Source organism: Dermacentor silvarum, chromosome 4 (genome assembly GCF_013339745.2).
Source record: "Dermacentor silvarum isolate Dsil-2018 chromosome 4, BIME_Dsil_1.4, whole genome shotgun sequence".
Taxonomy (NCBI): domain Eukaryota; kingdom Metazoa; phylum Arthropoda; class Arachnida; order Ixodida; family Ixodidae; genus Dermacentor; species Dermacentor silvarum.
In genome coordinates this window covers 141,216,698-141,237,978 of record NC_051157.2, presented here as the reverse complement: position 1 = coordinate 141,237,978, position 21,281 = coordinate 141,216,698, and positions in this window count along the sequence as shown.

The following is a 21,281-nucleotide window of genomic DNA, read 5'->3' as shown; positions in this document are numbered from 1 at the left end:
CACGTGCTCGTCAGTTACGTCACAATTAATGATAATAAAATCACGTGTGCAGCATACCCGCATTGGATATACGAGTATATGAGCCAGGGATATGTGGGTATGATCGAGGGATAAGAAGGAAAGAAATCACGTGTGGCTCAAATTGGGGCCGCACATTTCATCTCTGCTGGTTCACCATCGATACGGGATGCATGGGCGATGACATTTTCAGCCAAAGCTTGTATTGCCTCACAAGTGTCGGTGGTGGTGGTGTCGTGCTAAAACCCGGCTGCTCCCAGAGTAGAGTAGGTGCGGGAAAAGCTGCACTAGCGCCGGATTGACGCGCGCGACGGTCGTTTGGTGTGTCTGGGGAGGGAAAGGGAAGGAACAGGGGTTGGCGCGCGCTCCGCTGGGCTTTCCTCGCCTCAGATTATTTTCGACGTCCGGATGGGAAGGTTCGGCGTGATGCGTTCCGCCGAGGAGCAGGCTGCGTTTGAGCGATGGCGCCGCAAACTCGCTCGGGAAAGGGCTCGTCGTCGACGTGCTGATTCTAGTGCGAGTGCTTCCGAAGCTCAGGTGAAACGTCAGCGAAACGACCGCCGGCACCGAGTTTACGGCAAACGAAGCAGAACGCCTGCGACAGCGTCGTCTTGCCCTTCAGGAACCCGAGAACGGTGGGGCACGCCTCGTAACTACGGGAAAGTAGTAGGTCAGGTACACACACGACAAGCTTCGCTTACCCCCATTTCCTCGACAGGGGCAGGGCTGGTGATTTTTTTAAGTCCCAAAACTGGCACACGCTTATCGCATAGTAGTAATAGTAAGTAGTAACTGACTGTTTATTGAAATAAAGGAAGTGAAGGAAATTACTTCTGACTGCACTGTAACCAGTCTGTCGCAGCCTATATAGTTGCCGACATTTGAACGGTGGTCAGAAGTGGGGGGGGGGGGGTTGATGAGGTGATAAAAGAGTAATAGGTCAGGAATGGTGCCTAGAGTAAAGAAAACTACCGTCGAACGCCTTGATAACGAAGTGCTTGGGGCCTCCAAAATAATTTGTTTTACAGGGCACTTCGTTGTAAAGGTCGCGCACCACACACCTCGAAATAGAATCGGGACGGCATTATTTCTTCATTATACAGGTCATTTCGCTGTAGGATGCGCTCGACTGTGTCTATATGCGTGCAACAGAGACAAAGTAAAAGCTGCTCACTTTATCATTTCGCTTTATTTATTCTGCGGTTTAGAGCTTTTGGACCTTCATAAACATCAAGTTTCTCAATTTATTACCTAGAGGTAAATCTGGCGCTGCTGCGCTGTGGTATGCTTGGGAATGCCAGTATATTGTGACTTCGGATTGACATCGTTCTCGTTAAGCCAGGACGCCTTGAAAACGTGCTTGGCTAGCACCGTTCCGTCTGTCACAATGATTTATTTTCTGCTGAAACAGTACGTAAAAACTGTTTTAGCTTTATTATTAGATAAAAACATGTTTTGTTTAATTTTGAGGACTTATTATTGGATGTACAATTATATGAAACGTAAAAAGTATCAGCTCGCCACTCAAGTTGGAGGACAGACGACAAAGATTCTCGCTCGCTTTGGAACAACTTGTCTGTTCTTGCTTTTTCTTCGCTTGATCCTGCATTGTAGGTGGGTATACTTTATTGAGAGATGTAATATTCGTGAATGAAAGCCTTTTATGCAGACTTTATTTTCAGAACGCGTTATTTGTGTAGCCATATGCACGTTTTAGACGAAGCCTCAAACCACACCAGCCAACACAAGCCGCGCAGACACATATCCCGTCATTCCCATGGCGGCACAGCGCCCTTTAAGAAACTCGCATAGACGGTGGCGCCAGATTACCCTCTAGGTGTTATAGTGAGATACTCTATATGTTCATAAATGCAGAATAAATTACAAGTCCAAAATGTCATTACAGTACTCTTAAACGTACGCGAATGAAATGAGTTGGAGCGCATACGGCAGGCATTACCAAATCATGACCGGGAGCTCACCGCTGTCGTTGAAATTTGGAGGTTGACTAAGAAGCTTGGGAAGTAAAGGACCGCACAGCAAGTGATCTACCGAAAAAGTGTTAGGGGTAACGTTAAGAGGCAGGAAGACGGTGGTGTGGATTAGAGAGCCATAGCCGGTAGTCTGAAGCTGGGCAGGCCGTGTATTGCGTGGGGCAAATAAACGGTGGTCAGAGCTACAGAATAGGTGCCAAGCAAAAAGAAATGCAGTCGAGGATGGCGAAGAATTGGGTGGTGTGATGAAAGGAACATTGCAGGCACAACTTGAAATCGGCTAGCAGTGGACATGAAAATGGGCGGATAATGAAAGAAGCTATATCTAGATTGCAATTGGTAGGCTATACTCTTCCAGGACTACGAATACATCAGTGCAATCGGGATCCGGAGCTTGATAAGCCAGATACGACGCAAGAAAATGCTGCTGGTGAGACGCGCCGCCTTCATACTGCCGCATCAGGATCCGTGACGTCGCAATTTTCACCGCGTTCGCGAGTTATTTGACACTGTAGTTATCGCATTCAAAAGTAATCAAACACTCGACCGACCAGCTTTGGCGAATTGTTCCTGCATGATGAATTTTCGGGCATGCGAATTTCCGTCGCATCAATAAAGCGACTTATTTTTAGGGCGCAGAACTTAAAGGGGCGCTGAACCCCTTTTTATCGAAGTGGAGAAAGGTATTTGGAGTGAACATAGGCTATTTCAGGAATACTTTGCCGCAAAAAGTAATTCAATGCGTTCAGCCGAAGCGAAGTTATTGGCAATCAAACACGGCCGCCGCTATGCTCCAGTTCCTTCTTCAATGCCTTGCACCGAGAAGGCTACGTCGTAGTGGGGCGGGGCCACAACGCTCTAAATTTCACCGTGGCGCGCAGTTCAAAAAAAAATTTTTTTTATGTTAACGGATGTTTGGGCGTTAACGTAGACGCCACTACTTTGGTGCCTACGTCGCGCTAAACGTAAGCCAAACGTGGTTGTCCTCTGCGAGCCGCAGTGCGCTTAGCCAGTAGACTCGTGGCGGCACCCCACGGCGGCCGCGGTATCTACACTGCGTAGCCGACCGCAGCTACCAATAGCAGTCACGTATAGGAACGTTCTTTATTACGAAATAAAGCGTCCAGAAGAGAGTGAGAAACAGGCTTCTGTATGAAAAGAGAGCGTTTGAGAGCAAGGCAGGGATGGAAGTGCTGCGCCAATTGCACCATCTTGCGCTAAGCCATCGAGCTGCGCCAACCTGCGCCAAAACACTAATGTCAAATGAAGTTGCCAAATTAAGCAGGATGTGCGTGTTGAGTGACAACCACGCAGCCATAGACATGCGTTGGCTAGCGCTTAGCCCTGCAATCCAAACCTTAAGCAATCCATTTCAGTGTTGGCGTCATTGGAGTGTGGGTATGTTTGGTGGCTGAACTGTATAACTAGGCCACAAGGAAAATGAAAACCGCTGTATGCTATACATTTTGAGTGTTTTATGAAAGTGTTACGTGTTTGCGCATACGCGGACCAGCTAAGGATGATTAGGACTGGCGCTCATGCATGGTGCAGTCGGGAAGGAAAGCCGCGCTGAAGGAATTAGGTCGTACAGTCTGCCCAGCGTGTAGCTCGGCAGTTTCGTTGTGCATTTTAGCACTCGATTTTGCGCCTGTTGGTACATCTGCGTCGATTAGGGGGCGAACTTCGTGCGTGTGACGTTCTAAATATTTCGTACGTGCACCACGTCCGCGGTTAAGGCTCATTCACACTAGGCCGACACACACCGATCTTGGTCTGCCGACTGTTGGCGACAGCGTTTTCCTTCCTTTAAACCGTTGGCCACAGCGTTTTCCGTCCTGTGCAAACTGCTGTCGCCAACAGTCGGCAGACCGAAATCGGTGTCTTGTTGGCCTAGTGTTAATAAACCTTTACCGGGATGACAGTGCGACACATCCCCAACAAACGACCTGCTTGCTTTCATGAAACTTGTTCGTCACAAATATCGAATGGCAACAGCAAACGTCACTCAAGATTGTAGTCAGTCTACATTATTTTCTGCCCGGCCCGCCACCACACAGAATTAGGCTTTTGTCGCCTAATTGTGGCCGTCATTAGCCGTTCGGCGAAACCGCAAACCTCCGAAATTGCCTTCGCGGCAACGATGTTCACGACGCGACTTGTGCAGATCGAGTCAAAAGAATTTTTGATAAACCATCGTTCGCCGCACGAAATATCGGTTGCCATTTTGCACTGGCTTGATGGCGCCTGTGGAGAAACCGAAAATTAAGTCCGAATAATCGAGCTTATTCAAAATATTGGTCGACGCCACCGGAAGGGCAGTGAACATTTTTATCCCTTTATTGTTTTAAAAAAATACCTTAAAACTTTTTCTCGGCAACCGATGTGAAATACTGGCAAACGTGCAATGACCAGTACGTCACTTCACATTTATTCCGCGGTATTCTGTAATCGTAATTGAAGGTCGCCGAGAATTAAAAATTACCTGAGGGCACTACGCGAATGGCGTTCACTGTACCTTGGTGGGTGTTGTTCACGGTGGCCACTGTGACTATTTCTCGTTCATTGTGCACGAATACGTTTAATTAGCTAAATTTCTCAATTTAGCTAATGATGAGATGCCAGTGAAAACGTTGTGGATGACGTTGACAAATGACCGATAACAGAATTTAGAACAGCCTAGGATTCGCCAAGACTTTTTCTAACGGAAAGAAAGCCCGTGAAATAAATTTAAAAAAAATGGCATGCAACCCTAATCTTTGACTTAGGTGCCTCTCAGTGGCACTCGCACCTCGGCGTTGGTGTTCTTTAGGTTAGCTTTGTGTGTGTATGTTTTGAAAGAACGACACAGACACAGAGAACCATCGTCTGTAGGTCTTCTTGTGGGTAGGCTGCGCTTGGCCCGTCGGCTACCTCGTCGACCACCTCCATGGCGAACGCAACGCGCGAACTGAACTCGGAGGAGCAATCGAGCGAACGTCTGATAAGTGGTTCTTGAGGGAAAGGGAAAGGTTGACGCTATCTTCTGCAGCCCTTGAGGGAGCACGGCTCAGCGCCAAAGCGAACGTCTTTCCCCTGGCACGATATGCGGGCTAGGAGCGAGGGAGGGCGAGGAGGAAGCGCAGCGCGCGCCACTTAAAGCCCCTTGATGTTAGAAAGTAGCGACACTCTCCCCCACGCGCGCGCTTTCCTCCTCAATTCTCCTCGGATTTCTCCCCCTCACCGGGCCGGCGCGGCGCCGAACCCTCCAGTGGCTCGATGCAGCCGCATTAGAATCAATGCGCGCGCTTGTTTATTCGGCCCTTTGAAGCGTTGTATGGGAATTTATCCCTTGTGAAACTGTCATGACGAAAGTACGTTTCCGATAGAACGTCGTGCCATTTTTTTAGGACGCTTCGATAAATACAAGCGGAAGCGCTCCGAAAAAATGAGTACCAAGCAGTGGCTGAGCTGTTTACCTCTACGTCACCACTTGGGTTGTTCGTAACGCGGAGGTGTATTGGGTGCATACAATATAAGCAGCGTAGAGTATAAACGAGAATTTGGTTCACTATCTTCGCTCTTAAAAGGCTGAGAGAAGGTAACCAAGAAGAAATGTGATAGTTTACTTAAAGTGAATTCGCCAAAATGAGTGGGCCAAAAGCCTTTGTACCAATGCCACTGTGCGAAATACGTGCTGTGTTTGCGAAACAGCCAACATAGAACTTTACACACGCGCCTGTATTCCGTCACTATGAAACGACGAGAAATTACATTCCATCACCTCTGGGAGTAACCTAAGTCTCTCTCTCTCTCAAAAAAAAAAAAAGGGCTGATTGCTTACACGGAAACTGCTAAGACTGGCACTTGATATTTAACTTACAGACTTCAAGATAAGTTTATCAGAATTGAGGGAGATTATCAGAAGCGCGTGGCTTGTACTTAATGAGCATGCGCGAATAATACATAATACCACTTATCTACCTATATATTGCGGTTCATGCCTTCGCAACATAAAGTACATAAAGAAAAAAAAAGTGCTCGCAGTATTGAAGGAGGAGGAGAGGAAGAGAAGGCAGGGATGTTAACCAGAAATGCGTCTGGTTGGCTATTGAAACTTTGCAAAGATACAATAAGCACGCAATAAGAGTAAAATAGTTCCTTGACTTCACAAGTATCAGGCGCAAGGATCACACGCACACACACACACGCGCACACACATACATGCACACACATACACGCACACAGGCACGCACATACACAAACACGCACACACACACACGCACACAACTACAAAATATGAGTTACAGGTATTAACTCACAAATTGCATACATTTGAAAACTAACGCACTCGCGAAAACACAAAAAGCTTTGACACGGCTCGAAGAGTGAACGAAAATTTCAGCCGACTCACTTAAAAAAAAAAAAAACTATATGCACAGTTATTGGTGCTCTGTATTGAACTGAACGAAGAGTCCGGCTATGCGAAGAGCATTAAAATCTCCATGCAACTTCATCCACAAATATGAGGAAAGCTGCAACATTCACCTCGCAAAGAACGGCGTGCTTAGAAAGGGCGAAATCCCTTCTCCCGATGTTATGGAGCCACTGCTTCCGACGCACGACATTCCGTTCACCTCGGGGGATAAAATAAGGCTTGCCCTTTCTCTGGCCTGCTGCTGCATTGAAACGCGCAGCAGCAAGGCATTTTCACGGAGAACGAATCTCAGATTCCTACGAAAGGATGGAAAAACTTGGGAAACACACGTTCGGAGCGGCAGGGCGACCACCACTTGGACTGCTCATGGCGAGCGGGAGAAACTAAAGGCGCGCGAAAGCAAGTTTCGCGTCGTTTTCGTGACGTTAGAGTCACCTGACGGGGTAGTCTCGAGCGCCGCAGCCATTCAGCGTGGCGGATGCGCTGCCTCCGCGAAAGAGGGGGAGAAAAAGAGGAGGTTGACGGCGCCGGCGAGGGTGTTGCGGCGTAGATCAAAGCGTGTCGCTACTTTCTAACATCAAGGGGCTTTAGCGCCACTTGGCAGGGCGTAGCCCCTAGCGAGCGGCGCACGAAGCGCACCTTACGCGCCCTCTCCGGTGCTGACGTCAGAGCATGTAACGAGCGCGCGCCCGCAACTGTTGCGAGCGAGCGAGCAGGTGCGCGCCGGGAGAGGATAAGCGAGAGGAGGGAGTGACGTCACATCCGCTCTGCTAGGCAGATGTTCAGTCTATGCCAGGCAACTGTTTTTCATCAAGTAGCCGGTTAAATATCATGCCACCTTGTGTGTGACGTCAATTTTTCCGCTTCCTACTTCCGGGTTTCCAGGAATTACGCCAAAGTCGTACTCACGTGGCGGGTCTCTAAAGTCTACGATTCTATGCTTTGGTGTGCGGTTATCAGTGATTTATAATTCTAATTATTACAGACACTTCAGTAACTCAACTTGTAACTAAACGTATGCTCTGATATCATATCTGTAATGAAACCCATGAATTTTGTACTGTACTATTTCTTCCTATTTTTCTGATTTATTTTGAATTTTGTCCCCGGTAATCAGTGATTTATAATTAATTCTAATTATTCCAGACAATTCAGTACTTCAACTTGTTACTATACTTGTGCTCTGATATATCTATAATGAAACACATGAATTTTGTACTCAGTATTTTTTCTTTATTTGTGACTTATTTTGAATTTCGTTACCGGTTGTCTCAGCTAATTAATTCTAATTATTCCAAACACTTCAGTAACTCAACTTGTAACTAAACTTATGTTCTGATATCATATCTATAATGAAACCCATGAATTTTGTACTGTATTGTTTTTCTATTCTTTTCTGATTTATTTTGAATTTCGTCCCCGGCCGTCTCAGGAGGTGAACCGGCAGTGCTGCGCAAGAAACAAGAATGTCACTCCATGCTCGTGCAACTAGAAAAAAAAAAAAAAACCATAGGGGCATAGGGAACGGGCGGCCGCGCTTTTTTCTCGCTGCGTCAGCAGTTTATGGCGCGCATATTCGGTACCTATTAAACGCGAAGTAGCGCGATCTTGTAACGGTTCGCTTTTTACTGGTGCGGAGACGCGTTGTCACGTGGAGTTAAAAAAAAAAAGTTCGCAGGCTTCCTCGTGTTTTTTTTTTCTTCTTTTTTTCGTCGATAAAAAATGGACCACGCAAGACCTAGCTCGCCATATATGCTCTTATCGGCCAGTTCTCCATAACCTTTGCCTTGGCACCTTATCGAATAAGTAGGGTAATAAATGTTAGTTCATTAAAATTAAAAAGTAGTTGCTTGTTCACAATGGAAAAAAAAAAAAAACTCGACTTGCGTTAACACAGGCCTATCAACAGAGAGTAGACGTTGTTCAGGGAAAGCCCTAGGTTATTTTTTTTCTTGGCCGCATTTAGTTCGTACATCCGATATGTAATTTAAAGGCAGTTTCTGAGAAACCTGTATCATTGGTTCATTTCGGAAATATTTCTTCTGTAGCTTCATATACTGTCAGGTGGATGACAATTTTTCCCCGTCATGAATTTTGCTCGCCTAGCGGGTTTCCGCAGAACTGATCTGCCGTAGCCTAATACTGTTCTGCAAAGTCAAATAAGGAACACGTTTTCTTCATATGCCTGTATTTCATTCAGGTTGAGCTTTACCAAGCTGCTCCTAAGGGCGTATTTACTGCTCCAAAACTCATGCTCCAAACCTGCTCCAAAGCGCCAAATTTGCTGTTCCCAAAGCTGCTCCAAAACTTCCTTGGCCGCTTTCATCCCTGGCAAGGTGACTTCGCGCTCCACTTGCGAGATCCCCGCACCGCGTACGACAGCAAAACTTGGCTGAGATGTTCACAGCAGCGTATGCTATAGCCTGCGAGCTATGTTATTTCGCCAAGCCCGAGGGGTGGTTCAGCAAGCCAGCCAAAGTCGGTGGAATGTTTTTATTTATCAATACGTACAGTCGGCATTAAAAAAGTAATCTATACCGTGGAGAAAACGTTTTTCGAAATCTTGTGGAAACGTCTAAAAGACGTCTTCTATAGTTGTGAGGTGATCGCGGAGGTGTCTTGCTCGTCTTGTCAATATGTCTTGTAGACGGCTAATAGACGTATGCGTATTCAGTGGGGCGGTTAGTACGCGTATATCATGAGGAATCGTGGGTCATGTATAGGACCACAGGATCGGAGAAAAAAAATCATTTCCGCTACCTGGGAAAGCAGCTTTATGCTCGGCGGCCGAATTCACAAATGATTTCTTTCGTGAGTACTGTGTGCCAGCGGCAGGCCGCTTTCGCCAACGATATGTCCAACATCGCCATTGTCTAGCATCTGCTCTTACCAATAGTTCTAGCGCAAGAACGTTCTTTTGAATGAAGATAAAATATTTACAGCCTGTACGTATTTCGAGCATATAGGACATTAGTGCAGTACGACTTTACTGGCTTCTGGCACAAACTGCTCGGAAAGTCGGCGTGTTCTTGGATCCCGCGCTCCGTAAGCTTTTGAAGGCGACTGTACGTTCGTTTTTTTTTTAAATTTTGTCATCGACGTAAGTGCAATAAATGAGATGACGTACGAGAGCAATTCGTGAACCAAGTCCATCATGCGGCGCAATCGGAGGCTGCACAGTACTTGGGAGCTTCGTGAACTATAGTTCCCTCCGGTTCAGTGCCAGTTCTTGCTCTGCTGAACCGGCGCCGCAGCTTACGGATGCTGCACTACCTCTCGCACGTGTGCAGGAAATGCTGTGAACTCGTCGCGCATGAAGCCTGCACAGAGGGAAACGAATGGCAACGTGCAGATGCAGCAGTGTTGAAGTGGTGAAACGAATAGCGAAGTGCAGCACATCGTAGACTAGTTCAGAAAGTTCAGGCGAATCGAATCGAATGGACCTGTACATGCCCGAGAGCCGTAGCCAGCGCGGCGTTAAAGGGGCACTAATGGAAAATAGTAAACCAGCTTAGACTGACAAAGTAGCCTTAAAGAACTCCATCTTTGGTTTTTCGCGGAATCAAGTTCATAACCAGAAGATCAAACGAAGACCAAACTTACTTTTACAGTGGAGCTCTATATGGCTCACATCCGGGGTTCAGTGGCGTCCGTGCGCAAAAACTATCATCATCAGAAATGGCTCGAGCGTCGTCGTCTTCTTCCACAGCTGGCTCGTTGACGCCTCTCGGCACAACCGCGTGTTGAGTTACTGTATATGATCCCTACGGGAGCAGGGTTGCGCATAGGTTCGCCACCTTGCCCGCCGACGCATCCGTGTTAAGCAGAAAAGCCACTCCCCTTGAACGCGGGAATCGGCGCGGCTCAGCTGCCGAGTGTACTTGCTGCGTCATTCCGCGCAGGCCAGGTGACGCGGCGGGCGGCAGCGCACAGGGGCTCGCGACGACGGTGGTGAGGCGGGCGGCAGTGCAGGCCATAGAAACTCGATGATGCAGGCGCAGCCGTCAAGTTGGCTTTCCCTCAAAAGGATGATTTTTGCGCATGTGACCAGATTTGGCGAATAGGGGCGCGAGCGGCGCAATAAATCAGATGCGCAACCCTGCTCCCCAATGGAAGCATATACAGTAACTCTAACCGCGCGAACGCACTCGCGCCATTGCTGGCGAGTTCGTCGTCGTCGTCTTCTACAGCTGAGTCCGTTGCCGCTCATCATTCCAGCGTAGAATTTCACTTCTTTTCTGTCTTCGTAATCTCATTTCGTTCCACCGTTACCCTGGGTAGGCCACGCGTTGTCAGGACTGCCGAAGAGCTGCGCGCGTACGAATAGCGACGGCGGGAGCAGCGACGAGAGTGTAATCGTCGACGGCGTGCCGACACGCGGTGCCCGCCAGACGTGTGCACGTAAGCGACGAGCGAGAACCGACGACGCATATCGTGAGTCATAGAATGCCCCAAAGCGCCTTCGGCGCCAAGGTGCCAACTTGGAAGAGTTCAAGGGCGCGCATGCCAGGTTGCAAAGGTACTTTCTCGATCGTCATTTCGGCTAGAGCTGCAACGTGTGCTACAAACTGTGGTTCGATAACGACCTCACCAAGATCGGCGGCGTGAGGGACTGCGAGAAGCGGCAACATGCGTTGCAGGTGTTAACGCGTAGCTTCCCCGGCGAGTGTGTGTCGGACTTTCGTGTCTGCGGTACCTGTAAACAGGCTGCGCTAAAGGGTGCGGTTCCTCGTTTTGCTACGACGAACCGTTACGTGTACCCGCCTTTGCCGGCGCATCTTAATAGTGCCACTCTAAATAGAACCTACGGTGATTTCATACAGCTTCGCTGATCAACCACCTTCACAGAGTGTAAGGGGCGGCGCATTTTTTTACGTGACACGTCTCAGAAATCGGTCCGATGGGGTCGCATGCTAACCGTATGTAACAAATATGTGTCATAGAATTATCGCTTGCATATTTGCAACTGTACTACCCACGCGCCTAACTTTACTATCGTACCATATAGAGGGAAGGAGCCATTACTGTGTCATGCATGTGTTGCGCGCACAGATGGCGCCGTTGTCGCACTACGCATGACGCAATGGGAGCTAAATTTAGCCTCAGTCGGCGTTCAGGTGGTCAGCGGCGCACAGCTCGGTACCACATTTGCTGATCTTAGTGGGAGTGGTCGCGGGAGAGAGCTCACTCGGCCATAGTAGGTATAATCGGCAACACGTTTGCCTAACCGAGCAGGAATGGCCGCGTTTGACAGCTCACTTGGCCATAGTAGGCATAATCGGCAGTACGTTTGTACATCCGAGCAGTAATGACCGCGTTTGACAGCTCACTCTGCCATAGTAGATATAATCGGCAGTACGTTTGTCCATCCGAGCTGGAATGATCGCGTTTGAGAGCACACTCGGCAATGGTAGGCATAATAGGCAGTACGTCTGTACATCCGAGCAGAAATGGCCGCGTTTGAGAGAGCTCACTATGCCATAGTAGGCATGTGCTGCAGTGCGTTTGTTCACCCGAGCAGGAATGCCCGCGTTTGGGAGAGCTCACTATGCCACAGTAGGCATAATTGGCAGTACGTTTGTCCATTCGAGAAGGAATGGTCGCGTTTTAGAGAGCTGACTGAGCTATAGTAGATATAATCGGCAGTACGTTTGTCCACCCGAGCAGGAATGATCGCGTTTGAGAGCTCACTCGGCAATGGTAGGCATAATCGGCAGTACGTTTGTCCACCCGTGCAGGAATGGCCGTCTTTGAGAGCTCACTGCATAGTAAGTATATTCTGCAGTACGTTTATCCACCCGAGCAGGAATGGTCGCGTTTGAGAGCTCACTCGGCAATGGTAGGCATAATCGGCAGTACGTTTGTCCACCCGTGCAGGAATGGCCATGTTTGAGAGCTCACTCCATAGTAAGTATATTCGGCAGTACGTTTGTCCACCCGAGCAGGAATGGTCGCGTTTGAGAGCTCACTCGGCAATGATAGGCATAATCGGCAGTACGTTTGTCCACCCGTGCAGGAATGGCCGTCTTTGAGAGCTCACTGCATAGTAAGTATATTCTGCAGTACGTTTATCCACCCGAGCAGGAATGGTCGCGTTTGAGAGCTCACTCGGCAATGATAGGCATAATCGGCAGTACGTTTGTCCACCCGTGCAGGAATGGCCGTCTTTGAGAGCTCACTGCATAGTAAGTATATTCTGCAGTACGTTTATCCACCCGAGCAGGAATGGTCGCGTTTGAGAGCTCACTCGGCAATGGTAGGCATAATCGGCAGTACGTTTGTCCACCCGTGCAGGAATGGCCGTCTTTGAGAGCTCACTGCATAGTAAGTATATTCTGCAGTACGTTTATCCACCCGAGCAGGAATGGTCGCGTTTGAGAGCTCACTCGGCAATGGTAGGCATAATCGGCAGTACGTTTGTCCACCCGTGCAGGAATGGCCGTCTTTGAGAGCTCACTGCATAGTAAGTATATTCTGCAGTACGTTTATCCACCCGAGCAGGAATGGTCGCGTTTGAGAGCTCACTCGGCAATGATAGGCATAATCGGCAGTACGTTTGTCCACCCGTGCAGGAATGGCCGTCTTTGAGAGCTCACTGCATAGTAAGTATATTCTGCAGTACGTTTATCCACCCGAGCAGGAATGGTCGCGTTTGAGAGCTCACTCGGCAATGGTAGGCATAATCGGCAGTACGTTTGTCCACCCGTGCAGGAATGGCCGTCTTTGAGAGCTCACTGCATAGTAAGTATATTCTGCAGTACGTTTATCCACCCGAGCAGGAATGGTCGCGTTTGAGAGCTCACTCGGCAATGATAGGCATAATCGGCAGTACGTTTGTCCACCCGTGCAGGAATGGCCATGTTTGAGAGCTCACTCCATAGTAAGTATATTCGGCAGTACGTTTGTCCACCCGAGCAGGAATGGTCGCGTTTGAGAGCTCACTCGGCAATGGTAGGCATAATCGGCAGTACGTTTGTCCACCCGTGCAGGAATGGCCGTCTTTGAGAGCTCACTGCATAGTAAGTATATTCTGCAGTACGTTTATCCACCCGAGCAGGAATGGTCGCGTTTGAGAGCTCACTCGGCAATGGTAGGCATAATCGGCAGTACGTTTGTCCACCCGTGCAGGAATGGCCATGTTTGAGAGCTCACTCCATAGTAAGTATATTCGGCAGTACGTTTGTCCACCCGAGCAGGAATGGTCGCGTTTGAGAGCTCACTCGGCAATGATAGGCATAATCGGCAGTACGTTTGTCCACCCGTGCAGGAATGGCCGTCTTTGAGAGCTCACTGCATAGTAAGTATATTCTGCAGTACGTTTATCCACCCGAGCAGGAATGGTCGCGTTTGAGAGCTCACTCGGCAATGGTAGGCATAATCGGCAGTACGTTTGTCCACCCGTGCAGGAATGGCCATGTTTGAGAGCTCACTCCATAGTAAGTATATTCGGCAGTACGTTTGTCCACCCGAGCAGGAATGGTCGCGTTTGAGAGCTCACTCGGCAATGATAGGCATAATCGGCAGTACGTTTGTCCACCCGTGCAGGAATGGCCGTCTTTGAGAGCTCACTGCATAGTAAGTATATTCTGCAGTACGTTTATCCACCCGAGCAGGAATGGTCGCGTTTGAGAGCTCACTCGGCAATGGTAGGCATAATCGGCAGTACGTTTGTCCACCCGTGCAGGAATGGCCGTCTTTGAGAGCTCACTGCATAGTAAGTATATTCTGCAGTACGTTTATCCACCCGAGCAGGAATGGTCGCGTTGAGAGCTCACTCGGCAATGGTAGGCATAATCGGCAGTACGTTTGTCCACCCGTGCAGGAATGGCCGTCTTTGAGAGCTCACTGCATAGTAAGTATATTCTGCAGTACGTTTGTCCACCCGAGCAGGAATGGTCGCGTTTGAGAGCTCACTCGGCAATGGTAGGCATAATCGGCAGTACGTTTGTCCACCCGTGCAGGAATGGCCATGTTTGAGAGCTCACTCCATAGTAAGTATATTCGGCAGTGCGTTTGTTCACCCGAGCAGGAATGGTCGCGTTTGAGAGCTCACTCGGCAATGGTAGGCATAATCGGCAGTATACGTTTGTACATCCGAGCAGAAATGGCCGCGTTTGAGAGAGCTCGCTATGCCATAGTAGGCATGTTCTGCAGTGCGTTTGTTCACCCGAGCAGGAATGCCCGCGTTTGAGAGAGCTCACTATGCCATAGTAGGCATAATTGGCAGTACGTTTGTCCATTCGAGAAGGAATGGCCGCGTTTTAGAGAGCTGACTGAGCTATAGTAGATATAATCGGCAGTACGTTTGTCCACCCGAGCAGGAATGATCGCGTTTGAGAGCTCACTCGGCAATGGTAGGCATAATCGGCAGTACGTTTGTCCACCCGAGCCGGAATGGCCGCGTTAGAGAGCTCACTGCATAGTAAGTATTCTGCAGTACGTTTGTCCACCCGAGCAGGAATGGCCGCGTTTGAGCGCTTGCTCGGCAATGGTAGGCATAATCGGCAGTACGTTTGTCCATCCGAGCAGGAATGATCGCGAGCTCACTTGGCCATAGTAGGTATAATTGGGTGTACGTTTATACATCCGAGCAGGAATGCCCGCGTTTGAATGAGCTCACTCTGCCATAGTAGGCATAATTGGCAGTACATTTGTCCATCCGAGCAGGAATGGCCGCGTTAGAGAGCTCACTCGTCCATAGTAGATATAATCGGCAGTACGTTTGTCCACCCGAGCTGGAATGGCCGCGTTTGAGCGCTGACTCGGCAATGGTAGGCATAATCGGCAGTACGTTTGTCCATACGAGCAGGACTGATTGCGTTTGAGAGCTCACTTGGCCATAGTAGCTATAATTGGCAGTACGTTTATACATCCGAGCAGGAATGCCTGCGTTTGAGAGAGCTCACTATGCCATAGTAGGCATAATTGGCAGTACGTTTGTCCATTCGAGCAGGAATGGTTGCGTATTAGAGAGCTGAATGAGCTATAGTAGATATAATCGGCAGTACGTTTATACATCCGAGCAGGAATGCCCGCGTTTGAGAGAGCTCACTATGCCATAGTAGGCATAATTTTCAGTACGTTTGTCCATTCGAGCAGGAATGATCGCGTTTGAGAGCTAACTTGGCCATAGTAGGTATAATTGGCAGTACGTTTCTCCATCCGAGCAGGAATGGCCGCGTTAGAGAGCTTACTCGGCTATAGTAGATATAATCGGCAGTACGTTTGTCCATCCGAGCAGGAATGGCCGTGTTTGAGCGCTGACTGGGCAGTGGTAGGCATAATCGGCAGTACGTTTGACCATAGTAGGTATAATTGGCAGTACGTTTATACATCCGAGCAGGAATGCCTGCGTTTGAGAGCTCACTTGGCCATAGTAGGTATAATTGGCAGTACGTTTATACATCCGAGCAGGAATGCCCGCGTTTGAGAGAGCTCACTATGCCATAGTAGGCATAATTGGCAGTACGTTTGTCCATTCGAGCAGGAATGGCCGCGTTAGAGAGCTTACTCGGCCATGGTAGGTATATATATATAATTGGCAGTACGTTTATACATCCGAGCAGGAATGCCCGCGTTTGAGAGAGCTCACTATGCCATAGTAGCTATAATTGGCAGTACGTTTATACATCCGAGCAGGAATGCCTGCGTTTGAGAGAGCTCACTATGCCATAGTAGGCATAATTGGCAGTACGTTTGTCCATTCGAGCAGGAATGGTTGCGTATTAGAGAGCTGAATGAGCTATAGTAGGCATAATCGGCACTACGTTTGTCCATCCGAACAGGAATGGCCGCGTTAGAAAGCTGACTCGGCCATAGTAGATATAATCGGCAGTACGTTTGTCCACCCGAGCAGGAATGGCCGCGTTTGAGCGCTGACTCGGCAATGGTAGGCATAATCGGCAGTACGTTTGTCCATCCGAGCAGGAATGATCGCGTTTGAGAGCTAACTTGGCCATAGTTGGTATAATTGGCAGTACGTTTATACATCTGAGCAGGAATGCCTGCGTTTGAGAGCTCACTTGGCCATAGTAGGTATAATTGGCAGTACGTTTATACATCCGAGCAGGAATGCCCGCGTTTGAGAGAGCTCACTATGCCATAGTAGGCATAATTTTCAGTACGTTTGTCCATCCGAGCAGGAATGATCGCGTTTGAGAGCTCACTTGGCCATAGTAGGTATAATTGGCAGTACGTTTATACATCCGAGCAGGAATGCCCGTGTTTGCGAGAGCTGACCATGTCATAGTAGGTATAATTGGCAGTACGTTTCTCCATCCGAACAGGAATGGCCGCGTTAGAGAGCTTACTCGGCCATAGTAGATATAATCGGCAGTACGTTTGTCCACCCGAGCAGGAATGGCCGCGTTTGAGCGCTGACTCGGCAATGGTAGGCATAATCGGCAGTACGTTTGTCCATGGTAGGTATAATTGGCAGTACGTTTATACATCCGAGCAGGAATGCCTGCGTTTGAGAGAGCTCACTATGCCATAGTAGGCATAATTGGCAGTACGTTTGTCCATTCGAGCAGGAATGGTTGCGTATTAGAGAGCTGAATGAGCTATAGTAGGCATAATCGGCACTACGTTTGTCCATCCGAGCAGGAATGGCCGCGTTAGAGAGCTCACTCGGCCATAGTAGATATAATTGGCAGTACGTTTGTCCATTCGAGCAGGAATGGTCGCGTTTTAGAGAGCTCACTCGGCCATAGTAGATATAATTGGCAGTACGTTTGTCCATCCGAGCAGGAATGGCCGCGTTTGACAGCTCACTTAGCCATAGTAGGTATAATTGAAAGTCCTTACAGGCCTCTCACAAGGCCTGTAAGGACTTTCTAAATAGAAATAAAATAAAATGTAACTAGGTTCGCTTGGTGTCCTTACTGAACTATAGGCGGCAGCTTTATGTATGTCGACTGTAAAGACAAGGTAATTGCTGTATGTGTAGGTAAAGTTTAATATAGATGGGTAATTGGTGCTTTCAGAATAAATTACATGTACAAGCACTCTAGAGTGTTATGAGCGTGTCTAACGATCGGAGCAGAATTGAGCCCGCTGCCCTGGCAAAACTATAAAAGCCACCAAAACCAAATTTCGCGAAAATTGGTGGTACGCCATGGAAACTGTCTGTGCGAAGTTAAATTCGGTTGAATCAAACACTGTCATTATAAAAAATGGCCACATATTTGTTTGCTTCGCTGGAAATGACGCCGAAAGACGATAGTCTTCTGCCGCCCCTGATACGTAACACCCTCTCTTCTCCCTTCCACCCCTCACGCTCTTCCCCTCCCCTCTCACTCCTCCCATTATCGATGCAATGGAGGTTATGTTGAATTCAATTCAAATTTCCTGCGTTCGCCCTGCTCTCGCGCCATCTGTTCGGACTTTTTATTACTGTTGGCTTAAAGCCGGCTACACAGCCGCGGCTTCAGTCGGCTTGTTTTTAACGCGTAGCGTCTCTTTGAAACCATTTCTAACGCGTTCGACATCATTCCTAACACGTTGATTTCTCATTTACTGACGTAAAAACCAGTCCAATGTGTATTCTTAATTAAATGAACGCTACGGATCATGGTTATGAACATATATTTTGTCTCAAATAGGCCTGAGGTTTCCTTTGCGCTGTATAATGTTGACGTGTATGACCCCGTGTCACCAGTGCTAGTAGCTTGGTCGGTTTTGGCAGGGCGGTTGAATCGGCTTTGGCCGGCCGGTCGAATCGAGTGACAGACAGAGAGAATGACAGACAGAAAGAGTAAGTTTTTCGCGTTTAGGTAGCCCAAGGAAAACTATCGTCTTTAAAAATCTTATTCAAGTGTTAGAGAATGTGATATGGCCGCTGTCAGCTATTCCTCTGCTTCATTCTGGGGTTTTGCGTGCTAAAACCAGTTCTGAGGCACGCCGTAGTGGAGGGCTTCGGAATAATTTTGACCACCTAGGGTTCTTTAACGTGCACTACAACGCAAGCACACGGGCGTTTTTGCATTTCGCTATCGGCTATGCTTCCCAGTGTTCCGACATAGCTGGGGGCTACAACAGATTCATATTTCAGGGAAAGAGGAGGGTCATGGCAAGTGCAATGTGCGACACATTTTTTACGTTCCTGGTCTAGTTATAAGCTCTGCAAATAATTACTGAGCCGTGGTTTTTTCCCCCTCTATTTTCATGCGTCATGAGGCGTTCCTAGTTGGTTTCATCGATGTTCTCGGTGAACTAAACAAGGCACTTTGTTTATATTTGGCGAAAATAAAGGGCGCGTTATGGACAATGTGTAGGCAAACATCCAAGACAGAGGACTAATTATGATATTTGTAGTAAATTACGCACTCACGTGATCCGGAGCTTTATGAATGTGTTTTACGAACAAAGCAGAATTTATCCCGCTTCCCTGGGAGAACTGTGAACTCAACCGATATCAAATTAGCAAAAATTGAGTGTGTGTGTGTTTGTGTGTGTGTGTGTGGGGGGGGGGGGAGGGGTAACGTACGTTAATGAATTACTGCCGTTTTACAAATTCCCCCCCCCCTCCCCCCCAAGACAGCTCCGAACCATTACATGGGGGCAAGGTTCCAAACGGAACAGCCATATACTAGTAACGTTTTAAAGCATGCGATATAATTAAAAAAACTGAAACTTTTATTGGAACTGTTCGAAGAAAACAGCTTCGCTGGAAACTGGTTTGTAATTCTCAGGTTCGCACACATCTGCTGTCTTCTTTTCTTGTCAATACTGCAAGTCATTTATGTTGATTGTACTTCGTTTTGTATAGCCTCAACGATACCATCACCTAAACTAGCGATACGTTTATGTTGCAGACTTAAACGCCAAATACAATTTTTTTGAATTATTAACACTGTTTGTAGCAAATGTGAATTTTTTATGTACGCTATACTGCTGCTACTGGGCGAGATCATGGATCTCTGTCGTGCAATCATTGTCTTTTGTTCCCGCATAATCTTGGAATTTTATATCGTTGCAAGAAATAAATAAAAATCCAAATAATTTGTCTGGCCCCCTATAAAGAGATAGAAAGAGAGAGTGGTCAGATCGTGCGGTGGCCCCGGCCGAATGTGGTGGGCTCGAATTGAGCGCAGTAATACGAGGACGGAGCAGATAAAACAGGTCTCAGTGCGGGAGACTCCCTGGATGCCGCACCGACAGAAGGAGAAATGCTGAAAATCAGAGCTAGAGAAAGCAGATGACCTGTAAAAATTCCCAAGAAGCAACAACAACAACAAAATTCTCAGGTGTACCGAAATCCGTGCAACTTATAATCAAAAGAATGAAACATGTATTAGGGAGTTCTCACACCCTTGGGATGTTCGGTAGGGGTCCGGTTTGCCACTTGCCGAATTTTACACAAGACGTGTTGAATATGTATAGTCCGTCTACATCCTGTATGATTGCTTTGCTATGCTCCAGTCCTTCCAAATTTCTTACATAGAAGCCAACGCTACGACGACTAGATAAGTTGATCTGACTGCATGCTCGTATTCGCCGACCAAAATACAGTGCGACTCATATTATAGAGGCCAGGCTTGCACAGAGATGCACAGAGAGGTGCACAGCGCATCTCTCGCGAGATGCACTGTGCATGTACGGAAGTTCACAAGGTAGCTTCTCGTAGGGCGTTTTAAATTCACGTTTAGTGTAAGATTTTAAGATATGTGTGTGCCCAAAAAAGCTATATGGCGGATGCCACGTACTGTGGGAATCAGGAAGCCAAGCTTTCACGTGAGCAGCAAGGCGAAAATCCCGCGTTCTGATAGGCTTGCGAAAAACCAATGCACTTTTTTTTCCAACGACGAAAATAGGTCTTGGACTGATCAGCTCAACGCGGGCGTTTTCCAGTCGCGCGATGTAGATTTCCCGGTCGCCGACAATGATAGGCGACCGGAAAGTCTAGGTCGCGCCACCGGAAAGAGCCATTACCATGCAGTGTGAACGGGGCTTTTTACAGCGAAAGTTGTATATGGCTAGGCGAAACGAAAAATCGTTCGTCCCATGTTTCTCTAAACTGAATGAAATAATGAATCTGTCCTTGATGCGTGGGCACTCTGCCCGTTGCATCTGGCGCACAGCGTGTGCTGCGACCGTAATGGACATTTTGACAGTGTCCATTGGCTCCACCGTCAGTTAAGTCGTTCTCTACGTCGCACCCAAGCGCGCGCGCCATTGGCAGCGCCGTTAGTGACGTCGTTCTCTGCGTCGTACCTGCTCTGCCCGCAACGCCGGCTCCTCGGCTCGCTGTCGTCGCATGCGTTAGATATCCCGAGTCAGCTCGGCGTCGTGGTTAGCAGCGTCCGCCCACCATTGGCGCTTGCGTTCCACTTGGCGATTTCAACGTGGGCGTTTCGTCTCAACCCTAGCCAAAGTGCCGCTCTAGAAACTCCCGCCGAAAGCGGACGTTGGCCCCGGCGAACGCGTTCTTCCCGCCATTGCCACTTTGACGCTGCTCTGCCCGCAACGCCTCCTCCTCGGCTCGCCGTTGTCGCATGCGTTCGATATCTCGAGGTAGCTCTGTGTCGAGGTTAGCAGCATCCGCCCGCCATTGGCGCTTGCGTTCCACTAGAAACACAAACATGTAACCAACAATTGAGAAACGCTTCAATACAGCGTCGGGATTAACCCACTGCTAAACACCGGGGCCGCACGTTTCAGCTTCGCTGGTTAACCATCTGTACGGAGTGTTTGGGAGGTGTTTTTTTTTTACTCCTCGATACCAACCGTGCTGCCACCGCACGAAAACCGTTGTGGAACTGTACCGATTCGACGTAGAAGAAGAGGAAGAAGCCCTGCATAGCGCGCTGAAGCAGCAGCGCATCTTTCTACAGGCCTACGCCGTTCGGTGGAGC